The 11,901-nt window shown below is 45.5% G+C and overlaps 1 long non-coding RNA gene across 1 annotated transcript; it reads left to right on the top strand.

Moving 5' to 3' along the window:
* The first annotated feature begins 215 nt into the window (after positions 1 to 215).
* On the top strand, positions 216 to 11,085 carry LOC147572102 (uncharacterized). Its single transcript, XR_015246744.1, has 4 exons — positions 216 to 493; positions 4,296 to 4,406; positions 8,225 to 8,301; positions 9,927 to 11,085. It is a non-coding gene; the product is annotated as an uncharacterized LOC147572102 (long non-coding RNA).
* The last annotated feature ends 816 nt before the right edge of the window (positions 11,086 to 11,901 follow it).

The raw sequence follows: 11,901 nt of genomic DNA, 5'->3' as shown, positions 1-11,901 counted from the left end.
GGCCTTCTTCTGTGTACTCCCATTTCTGGTTTTTATGCTTGAATTTGCATACTCCTTGGAGGGGTAGTACTGAGACATCAAACAGAAGCCTCCCTGTTTCCAATATCGCCATCAAGAACTGGTCAGAGGTAACGCTGACCCCCTCAATTTGAAACGAGGGGGAAAGATGTTTTTGAATAAATTCTGTTCAGACTGTTCATGTTTCCAGGGTAAAGAATACGCAGTCATCCAGGAAATGGCAACTGCTTAGAATTCCTCTCTCTTTGGAACAAACTGGTATTGTCTTTCCAGGGTTGTTTGTATTGGAGAGGCTACTGATTGTGCACACACATGACCCGGGGCTCCAGGGCAGACACTCCCGCTCCAGATTCTCGGTAATCCGGGCAGAGAGCTGCTGATCAAGCAACAGCGGGGGCCGCACACACAAAGCTTCCTGCTGAGTTGCCATGGTTTGTGTCCCCGTACCCTGAAGGGGCAGTTTTCAGTCTAAGAGGTAAGATTTTTGTGCTTGGAGAGTTAGAGACACTAACAGGGATAAAGCTCATGGATTTCCAGAACTCAGATTGCCGTGGTTTGAACACATTCCCCTTTCCCGTTCCCCTTACTGGTCCTTGGAGGCAGGTCAACGTGCCAGGCACTGAGTCCGGGAGATGGGGAACAAAGACTCAAGCTCCCTGCCCTGGAGGACCCTCTGGACAGGTGAGGCAGGTGGGAGTGGAGATAAGGGTGTCAAAGTGCCACAGGGGACCTGCATATGCAAATAAAGAGGGGGAAAGAAGCAGGGGCACCTGGGAGTGACTGGGGAAGCCTGCAGGGGTGGGCCCGCCTGCCATGCCAGCTTCGAAGGTCTCTGAAAGGGGCTTGTTGGCCACATTTTGCAGATGAGGACGCCATGGTTCACATCCACGTGCCTTGTCCAAGGCCACAAGCAAGGATTGGACCCGCTGACCACGCTTGTTGTCTCAGACGAGGCAGCTGGAGTACAAATTCAGGGTGGGCGTCTTTGTGTCTCCTGGAGAGCGCAGGGGGCTGCAGAGCCGCAGGGCCTGTGGGGCTCCAAAGGCGGTCAGAACGTTTTGGAATCCGCCTCGAAGGGACGGAGGCAGGGACCTCTGTGCCTCAGTTCACAGGAGAGAACCGGGCTCCTGCAGAGTTCCTCCGCTCTTAGGATTACTAAGAATGACTCATGTCCAGACAAAACCATGTGCCTTCTGCAGACTGATGATTCTGACCAGGGCTGAGACAGTGGCCGTGGTCAAAGCAAATGCTTAGTTTTGTGGTTATGGCCTTCTAACAGGCTTGTGATATATGGGAAAGCCATGGGGAGCGATCCCCACCTCAGAATTGAGGGCAAGGAAGAGAAAGATGAAGAGGAGGCAGCAGGAGGAGAGGCGGGCGTTGGCGTCTATGTATCATCAAATGTGGGCACTTGTGCTGGAATGATCTTCCCAGCCTCTTCCCTCAGGCCTTCCTCATCCTTACCTCAGCCTGGGTGTGGGAGGTTTTGATCTGATTGGTGAGACTGAGAGAAGCCAGCATGGCATCTTAGCGCTTTTCCACTCTTGAAGATTTTCTGGCATGTTCCATGCCCTCCCTGCTCTAGGGCTGAGAGGGCAGGCCTGCTGCTTGCTGTGTGCTTGTCATGCGGAGGGTACGAGGCCGTGGTTTGGGCTGTCTTCAGGTCTAGACTTGGTCTTCCATTAGGAAGACCCATCGGGGGCCATCACTAAACGGTGGTGTTCAATTCCGACTCGCCAGTAATAAAGATGCTGTTTGGAACACCTGTGTCTACTTCGCATCAATTCTGGACTCAGAAACGGAGGCGTTGTGATTATCACTGCTAATACACTGATGCTGTAGGATTTCACACCAGCCTCTGAGACAGAGGTCAGGTGAAGACAAGGGTTAGAGTTGGGGGAATTGCTTAGAATAAAGTAGACGCGTTAGATTATAAGCTCAAAAAACCAAGACAAACTCAGTATCTGACAGTGAGATTTTTGTTAACTAAATTTTGGCACATCAATGCAATCAATACAATCAATACAATACAATCAATACAATACAAGATGACAACATTAAAAATGATTATGTGTACATCTAGATTGTCATAAAATATTCACACTCTATTAGAGGCCAAAGCAGATTATAAGACAGTACAATTGCATTTTTGGTTAAAATAGGCACGCATAAGAAAAAATCAGGAAAAATATACCTAGAATATTAATAGATCATCTCTGCGAGAGGGATTATGTGTATTTTTTTTCTTTTTCCTCATTTATTATGTTGATTTTTTCCGAAAATAAATTTGGATTTCTTGCATTGTTAAAGAAAATGAAAGATTGTAAACATTTTGTCGTACGAAAGAGAAGATGTGGCAGAAGAAGGAACAGCATTGGATCTGGAGTCAGAAAGATCGGGTTTTGAATCCCAGCTTTGCTCCTATTCTCGAGGTGGCCTTGGCGGTTGAGTCTTTTGTTTCTTAGTCCCCCTGTTGAGAGCTCACAGCAATACACAAGGAGACGGGCTGTCTTCTGGCCGGTCCCTGGAGGTCCGCGGGTGTTGATGCGCGGACAGGCCTTGTGGCTCAGGGATTGACTTCCACTAACCGACTTCATAAATGACTCATTAGAAATGAAACTGCATGCATTTTGCTTGATAGTGGGGTACAGTGAGCTGGCAAGAGGCACAAGGACTTGAATTCTCCGTTTGATTCACTCTTCCCATGTAAGCAACTACATGGGAAGCCAAACTGTAATAAAAACCTTGGTGGGTGAGCATGAGATTTTCACATATTCGACAAAAGACGTCCGATCACCTAAGACGTGCTAGGCTTTGGGCTAGGTGCTGCAGATGTAGGGCTAACCAAATCGACATTTCCTTGTTGGGTATAACGGTAGAATATTAATGACTGTATAAGATAGTGGCTAGGAGCTTTGGAGGCAGGAGGTGCAAGACTTGGGCTTTTCAACTTACAGTGGAGACTTGGGAAAGTCACTTCACCTCTCTGAACCTCATATTTTTTCACCTCTAAAATGGAGACAGCACCCACTCATTAATAGTTTTGCTTTGTGTATTACGTTAAATAATGTATGTAAAGCGCTTAAGTACAATGCCTGGCATACAGAGGTGCTCGATAAAAGGTGCTGTAACAACTACTGATATGCTATTTTAACCTGATGCATCCATTTCGCCACAGGTCCTACCAGGACTTGCTAACCCTGGGCCTTCATCAAGCTAATGTCGTAAGTTAGTATTTGCAGGGACACATCTGGCTTTAATTTCCTTTATTTTTTTTCTTGATTTTTAATTTTTTAAAACGTTTTCTTTATTTTTGAGAGAGACAGAGACAGAATGCCAGTGGGTTAGGGGTAGAGAGAGAAGGAGACACAGAATCCAAAGCAGGTTCCAGGCTCTGAGCTGTCAGCACAGAGTCCGACGTGGGACTTGAACTCAAAAGCTGTGAGATCATGACCTGAGCCGAAGTCAGACGCTCAACTGACTGAGCCACCCAGGCATCCCTTGATTTTTAATTTTTTTGATTTAGTTTTCTTGATTTTTAAAGCTTTCTCAGTTTTCTTGATTTCTTAAACATTCACTGACCTTTCTGATTATTTTTTCTCTCTAAATATGTTAATACTTTTAGTTAGGCTGAGGGTTGACAAACACTTTCTATGAAGAACCTGATCGCAGATATCTTGGACAGAAAGGAAAGGGAACAGAAGCAGCAGGGGAAGGTGGGGGCTTGGGACACCTACATCACATATTGGGGGACCCTCGTTGCCATGTGGGCACTATTTCCTCTGAAATAACACTGCCGTCCTCTTTCCTCTCTGCTCACTCGTTCCTTGCCTGCCGTCTCTGTGACAATGCGTCAACTCTGCCGTCACGGGACAAGAGCAGAGATCACTTGTAAATGAACGAGCATGACTGTGTTCCAGATAGGTAGCTGGGTTCGGCCTACAGACCGTAGTTTGTTGACTCCTGATTTAGGCAACAGTCTGGTTGCCGCTATTTAGAAGCCTTCTTAGATCATTGATCTCATCCATTATGTATTCATTTTATAATGTAATTATTAGGTGCAAATTTATTTCCAAATCCATAGGGCCTAGCTCACTGTGGCTGCACCCTTCTCCACACGCCTGTGCCCTCACGTAATGGCCACCCGTGTCTTGTAGACCAGATAGACTTTATATTTGAGGGCTACATGACAGAAGATGGGTTAAGAGAGGCACACAGTGCCTGGTCATGTGCGTACTCAGTAAATGTGACTTTTCTGATTTCCCTTTTCCCTTAAGGTCGTGCTTAGAACCCGTCATCAACACTGAGGACTGAGTGGGGTGAAAATGGGGTGCTGCCCTAACTTTTAAGATAAGAAGGATGCTTCCTTTACTCCACACTCCAGCCTGGTAAGTAATCTCTTGTGCTCATGATGAGTGGTATGGAGAAAAAAGCCACGATAGTGCACTGTGGGAAATAATACCATTAGATTCTTCCAGAAAATACTCAGGTTGAGGTCATCGGAGCTCGGACCACATCTAGAGTGCCCTCTCCCCTACCAACACTTCATGTATAAGTAACCCTGTTCCTGCCTTGCTCACAGGTTAAGCATATATCTGGCTCCTAATCCTATCTTGAGAGAGAAATTCAGTGCTATACAATACTTAAGAGAGAGGTGTATTTAATGAAGATACGGTAGAAATTCAAAAGGAAGAATTCACAATATATTCCACACTGCAAAAACATAATAAAACATCCTATGAGACATTCATTTTGACTCCCACAAATCGTTTCTTATTTTGGCCAGCTTTCTTGTTACCCTTTCTTCTCGGGTCTCAAAATCCTCTCTATCTTCCCAAGCAATTCAACTCAGCATTTCGTGTTCTATTCCAAAGCATTCTTTTAGGATCATTTTGTTCTTCTAAAGTTTATTTATTTATTTTTGAGAGAGAGATAGAGAGAGAGAGAGAGAGAGAGAGAGAGCAAGCATGGGCGAGGGGCAGTGAGAGTGGGAGAGAGGGAATCCCAGGTAGGCTCCATGCTCTCAGCACAGAGCCCAATGCAGGGCTTGAACTCATGAACCATGATGTGAGATCATGACTTGAGCTGAAGTCAAGAGTCAGACGCCTAACTTTCTGAGCCACGCAGGCGCCTCTCATTTGGTCCCTTTATTTTTATTTTATTTTTTCAACGTTTATTTATTTTTGGGACAGAGAGAGACAGAGCATGAACGGGGGAGGGACAGAGAGAGAGGGAGACACAGAGTCGGAAACAGGCTCCAGGCTCCGAGCCATCAGCCCAGAGCCTGACGTGGGGCTTGAACTCACGGACCGCGAGATCGTGACCTGGCTGAAGTCGGACGCTTAACTGACTGCGCCACCCAGGCGCCCCTCATTTGGTCCCTTTAGATGCTCCCTTGATGAGTCTGTAAATTGTAAACTATATTCGTTTTTGTTTGGCCACCAGTTTTTTGTTTCCATATCATTCTTGAAAGATACTACTTCTGAGAACACAGTTCTAGATTGACAGTTCTTTCCATCTTTTGAAAACATGGTTCCACTGTCTTTTGGCTTCATTGTTTCCATTGTAAGTCCACTGTCAGACCACAGTCACTCTGCGGTAGGTAAGCTGTCCTTTCTTTCTTGTTGCTTTCAAGATTTTCTCTTCAGCTTCGGTGCTTTGCAGTTTCACACGGTGTGCCCGGTGTGTGTGATCGTTGAGCAAAAATTTACCCTGCTTCAGATGTATTATACTTCCCTTCCCTGACGACTCATGGTTTTCATTAGATCTGGCATTTTCTTAGCTATTATCTCTTCAAACAAGGTTTCTCTCTTTCATTCCTTTTCTTCTTTCTTGTGTAACTCTGGAACTACGTTAGAAAGGCTTATTCTTTCCTCTCTTTCTTGTTCTGTTTTCTATTTTCTTATCTTTTTTATGCTGCATTCTAAGTATTTATTTATTTATTTATTTTGGCTCTGTCTTCAGTTTACTAATCCTATCTTCCCTCACGTCTATTTGCCTGGTTCACCTATCCGTTAGTACACACACACACACACACACACACACATTTTAATATATGTAGCTTTAATTATATATATACATATATATATTTTTTACATTTATTTATTTTTGGGAGACAGAGAGAGACAGAGCACAAGTGGGGGAGGGGCAGAGAGAGAAGGAGACATAGAATCTGAAGCAGGCTCCAGTCTCTGAGCAGTCAGCGCAGAGCCCGATGCAGGGCTTGAACTCACGAACCGTGAGATCACGACCTGAGCTAAAGTCGGACGCTTAATCGACTGAGCCACCCAGGTGCCCCTAATTGTATATTTTTTTAAATTTCAATTTCTACAGGTTCTGTTTAGTTCTTTGTCAAATCTTTTTTTGGTCACTTTTGATAGCCCTCTTTTCCTTGTTCCTTTTCTATCATATATTTCTTTCAACATTTCATACATAGTTCTTTTATGTTCTATACCTGATAATTCCAGTATTGAAGTTCTGGAGGTTTAAATCATGCTTGTTGCTTTTGCTGACTCTCACTTATGGTGGTTGGTTACTTTGTGGTTTGGTAAATCTTTTTTCTCTTTTTAAAAACATATTTAATGGGGGCACCTTGGTGGCTCAGTTGGTTAAATGTCCAACTTTGGCTCAGGTCATGATCTCATGGCTCGTGGGTTCAAGCCCCGCGTCAGGCTCTGTGCTGACACCTCGGAGCCTGGAGCCTGCTTTGGATTCTGTGTCTCCCCTCTCTCTGCTCCTCCCCAATTCGTGCTTTGTCTGTCTCTCTCTTAAAAATATATAAACATTAAAAAAAAATTTTTTTAACATATTTTATTGAACTTAAGCTATGAGGATCCTCACATGACTGGGTTAAGAAGGCTTTGCTCTGGCGTGGATTTGCATTTTCATCTGCCAGGCACACAGGTGTTACCAAATGGGGACTGCTTTAACTTGTTTTCTTTGTTTGGGATTTTCAAGATTAGGTGGGTAATGAAATATTGAACCTGAGATTCATGGGACAGGAGCACATAGTTACACATTCCCAGGGAAACCATTATTAGTCTTTTATTATTATTATTGTTATTACTATTATTGATAATATGATCCACCTGGACCTATGGAAGGAATAGATTTCCTTCTGACTTATTTTGCCAGGAGTCATGTTTTTCTCGTCCACCCTTTTCCTGGACCATAAGCTCCTTTGAAGGTACAAGCTTATCTGAGACTCAAGTTCATCTCTATTTTGCACAGGCCCAAAGACCCCATTTCCCAGCACAACCATTGAAGGTTTTCTTAAAGGATCAGATAAGAAATATTTTAGGCTTACAAGCCATATGGTCTCCGTTGCAACTATTGAACTCTGCTGGATACATAAGTAAATAGGGGTGGCCATTTGTCAATAAAACTATTTACAAAAGGGGCTCCTGGGTGGCTCAGTTGGTTGAGTGTCTGACTCTTGATTTCGGCTCAGGTCATGATCTCATGGTTTGTGAGATCAAGCCCAGCATTGGGCTCTGTGCTGACAGCGCAGAGCCTGCTTGGGATTCTCTCTCCTTCTCCCTTTGCCCCTCCCTGCTTGTGCCCTCTCTCAAAATAAATTATAAAATAAACTTAAAAAAAAAAAAAACTATTTACAAAAGCAGGTGGCTCGCCTGCATACTGTAGTTTGCCAACCTCTGCTTTAGAGTCCCTGTGTTAGCATTTGTTTCCCCCGCAGCCCCAGCTTTTGAACCTCTTACTTGTTTGTTCATGGCTTAATTGTTTTGTCTTATCTTGCTTTATGTTAAATACGGGAATTTCCCTTATTATCTGGAGAGTTCATCAATTTGTTTACTATCACAGTTCATCCAACGCATCAGGGTTTTGCAGTGGAAGGATTTTCACCATACCTAGTCTTCTGTATTTCCGAGAGCAAACCCAACAACTTGTCTCTCCCCTTTAGCTTACACACGCTCTCACCTGAAAAAAAGCCGGTGAGTTGGCTGTGACCACCATCTATTTTTCTTGAAACATCTCCCCGAGTCCTCTAGCAGCTTGTTGCACTGATTTATAGCTCCGGTTCCATCTGAGAGCTTATAGCTTCAGTTAGCAAGATTTCAGAAGAGTTAAGAGTTGAGGTTCTGGCCTCTCTTCTACCATGTCAGATGACCGCGTAGAAGAAATTTGGGTGTTATATATGGATGTGGCCTTCCACAAATTCTTTCAACCATGTCTGTCACTGTTGTAGGGGCCAAGGTTTCCCAGCAGATGAGACAAAAGAAAATCCTGCTCTCTTGGACCTGGTATTTTAATGGAGAGGAACAGGTAATAAATAAGTGAATAAAACCAGAAAATACCAGGAAGTGAGAGTGCTATGTTGAAAATAAAAGAAGCAGTTTTAATGGAGTATGGCTGGCAGGTTGTTTTTATTTGTTTGTTTAGAGTGGGGGGCGGGGGGCGGGGCTCAGTGACAGGGTAACATTGAAACCTGAGTCGGGTTGTACAACGGAACAAGCTCTAGAAGGATCTCAGGCAGGGGATGAGGGAGGGCCGTTCAACACAGGGCAAGAGCCGTGTAGAGGCCATAAAGTAGGAGCAGTTTGGGTATTTTCTGGGGGCAGAGAGGATGCTAGTGTGGCTGAGATATAATGATAGCAAAATTGACACAAAAAAGTCCCAAAGGAAAAAAAAGTGGGAATCTGAGAAATGGTAGAATTAACCCAGGAATATAATGAAAAGTGGCCCTAGGATGATGGTTGAGTGGCAGTCTTAGAAAGCAGTTGGTCCCAATGAGTCTAGGTAAGCATAGGGCCCAATAAAGAATGGCTTCCCTAAGAAAGGGCTTTCTATCACAGACACTGGATGATTAAGAACCTAGAAGATTTTCATGATAAGACAAGCACATACGTCTCCTGTTAATCACAAGACAAGAAAGGTAATAGAAATTGTGAGAAAAAATAAACATTTTATAAGAAATTTATAGTTTAAATATGGAGCAAGCTGAGACGCGGCACGATTCAGAGCAGCTGATGTCATTCAAGAGAAGAGAGCTCGTTTGATCTTGACGTGTGGAACATCCTTCTTTGGGCAGCACAGAGTTAGTTAGTGGCCTTCGGTCCAGTTGCTACACTGGCTTTTTTTTATGAGCACAGTCACATTTCTCAGTGCTGTAGTGGGCGATATTTATGCAATAATAGTATTGTTTTTAAAGTCTATTTACTTATCTTGAGGTAGAGAGCACAAGCAGGTGAGAGGGGTAGATAGAAGGAGAGACAGAATCCCAAGCAGGCTCTGAGCTGTCAGTGGCGAACTGGATGTGGGGCTCGAACCCAGGATCTGCGAGATCATGACCTGAGCCAAGATCAAGAGTCAGATGCTTAACCGACTGAGCCACGCAGGTGCCCGTGTGCAATAACAGTTTTATTACAGATGTTGTTTTCGGGTTTAAAAATTTAGACGCAACCTTCATTAACAAAGCAAGAAAAACTACAATTGAGTCAAGGACAGAAGAGAAATGTTATAAACCGTGACGCTGCAGAAGTGTGCGCAGCAGCTGAAGAAGGCAGGAAGGACCATGCTTGTTTCCTTATCTCACGTAATGTGTCTCGAGGGCACTGAGGGAAATTCAAATTTTAAAGTCTTTGGTACACCAAAAAACTAAAAAACTCCCTTCCTGGCTTATTTTTGTAACTTATTTTAGAAAGTTCTTTTATTGCACAATATTTATGGGATATTTACTGCCACTCACTGGAGAACAATTGCAGAGCAAGGCAAGACGCGTCCCTGTCCTCACGCAGCTTCTATTCCAGTGGGCGAGAACGTGCCTTACTATAAGTATCAAAAAGACTCCTGTTAAAGACATGGGGTATTAGTAACATCGCAGTCATGTTGCAACTCCCACAGTCCAATTGCTTTGTATATACTGGTGACTCCTAAAACTTTATCTTCAGAGCAGATCTGGTTCCTGAGCCCGAGAGCTGCGCGTCTGAGTGCCTAATGAACATATCTAAACCTGATCTTCCACATCCTGCCGCTCCGTCAGAAAACATCTTCCTCGCTTGCACCCACACGACACCCCACATCCAATCAGTCACCAAGCTCTGCCGACCTTGCCTCCTGGGCAGAATGCAATTCCCGACATTGGTTGTACGCCCCCTGCTCCTCCTCGGTCCTGGCCGTCATTTCTCGACTTGGCTTCTTGCAACCCTTCACTGCCTTCCGATCCATTGTGCACGCTGCAGCCAGAGCAACATTTCAAACAAACAAATCTGATCATCTCATTAATCCGTCTAAAGTCCGTCAGTGGCTTCCCATGGCCTAGGAAAAAGTTCAACTTCTTTAATGTGGTGTGGCTGGCAAAGTCCCTCTCTTTTTCTCTCTCTCTCACGGATGTGTGTGTGCCTGCTTGCGTGACTGTGCACACACCTGAGCCTACACATTTGCTGCTTTCTCTTTCCAGAACGTTCCCCCCATCACCTTGCTCTCTTCTACTGGGGTCCTCCGGTTCCTCCTGTGAGTTCAGCTGCTCGTGTTGCCGGCAGGTTATGGGCCTCACACTTGGCTGTGAGCATCTGCTTGTTTTGGTGTTCCCTCGACTGTGCCTGACGCAGGGGAATTAGAGAATGCCGGCCGGGGGTCCCACCCCTTGGTTCAAATCCTGCTTCTGCCACTTCCTTGGACCGTTACCTAACTTCTCTTAAGCTGTGTGGGCATCTGTAGAATGGGGATCATGGTGAACTTAACCTCCTAGATTGTTATAAGACATGTGACATGCCCAGAAGTGCATCTCTGTTCCTGCTGTGACTTGCATGGTGACTCTCACTCTTCTGGTCTCGGCTTAATGAGGCTCTCAGGTCGTCCTTGAGATGCCCTCTGTTTTCATGGCTCCCACAGGTGCCCTGCACACATGCACCCCCTCTCTGGGAGTCATTCGTAGATTATTGCTAGTGTGTGGTAACAGTAATTGTCTGCTGGTGTGTGAGTGCCTGGGGGTGGAGGGGAAGACCAATCTCTTGTTTCCTACGAATCCCTGGTGTTCGATACAGAACATGGGACCGTGTAGTTTGGTACACGTGGAGGTCAATAAAAAAGGAGAAGCTGTGGAATGCATGGGACAGATGCAGGACTTGGCTAATCTGACTTGAGAGTCATGGGACCCTGTAACACCTGAGCAGGATACTCCACATCTGGAAACGCATTCTGTCATTCTGTAGCAGAGAAGAGCTTCCACAAATGTATTTCTATATGGGTTTAAAAAAAAAAAATGCTTGTTTTCCAGCCGTGTTTCTAACTTAGAGACTGTTAGAACATGTGACTGGATGTCCAAATGGTGGACCCACCTTTGCCAGCCGGGGGGTAGAGGGCTTTAGAGCTGAACCAGAGGAACCCCACACGCTCCTCAGTCTGCAGTGTCTCTCCACTTTGGGAGGCTCCTCTTTTAAGGGGCAGTGTTATCTACTTATCGATGCCCCCCACCCCAACCTGTCCCGGGAGCAGCCAGTGCTCCTTCATGTCGCTGTGCCCTGAGGCCCACGTCCAAGTTGGGGGTGACCCCAGCTCACGCGGCGATTTGGCTCCTTTAAGAGCTGGGACAGGTTCCCAGAGCCCTGCAGCTCCTCCGCAGCCAGGAGCAGAGACCAGCTGTCGGCACCCCCCCGCCCCCCCCAACGTCTCTGTGTTTACATGCACGGTCACATGGTAACCTCTCCCAGCTCGTGGGCTGGCTGCACAGTTACCTCATCTGCAGTCCAATGACCTCATCCACGTAAAATGTGGCAAGTGCGAGACAGGAGCAGAAAGGGCCCAGCTTCTCACTCAGAGCCCCCAGGAGAAGCTGTCCTCCGCACTGGCTCAGGAAATCAGCCAGAGAGCTGTCCACTCGGTAATTACTCCCGGCCAGGAGCTGATTCATAAGTCAAGTGGATG

The sequence above is a fragment of the Puma concolor genome, chromosome F2 (genome assembly GCF_028749965.1).
Source record: "Puma concolor isolate L17-30 chromosome F2, mPumCon1.1.hap2, whole genome shotgun sequence".
NCBI classification, from domain to species: Eukaryota; Metazoa; Chordata; class Mammalia; order Carnivora; family Felidae; genus Puma; species Puma concolor.
The sequence above is the reverse complement of the archived record's forward strand: the minus strand, read 5'-3'. Positions and strand labels throughout refer to the sequence as shown.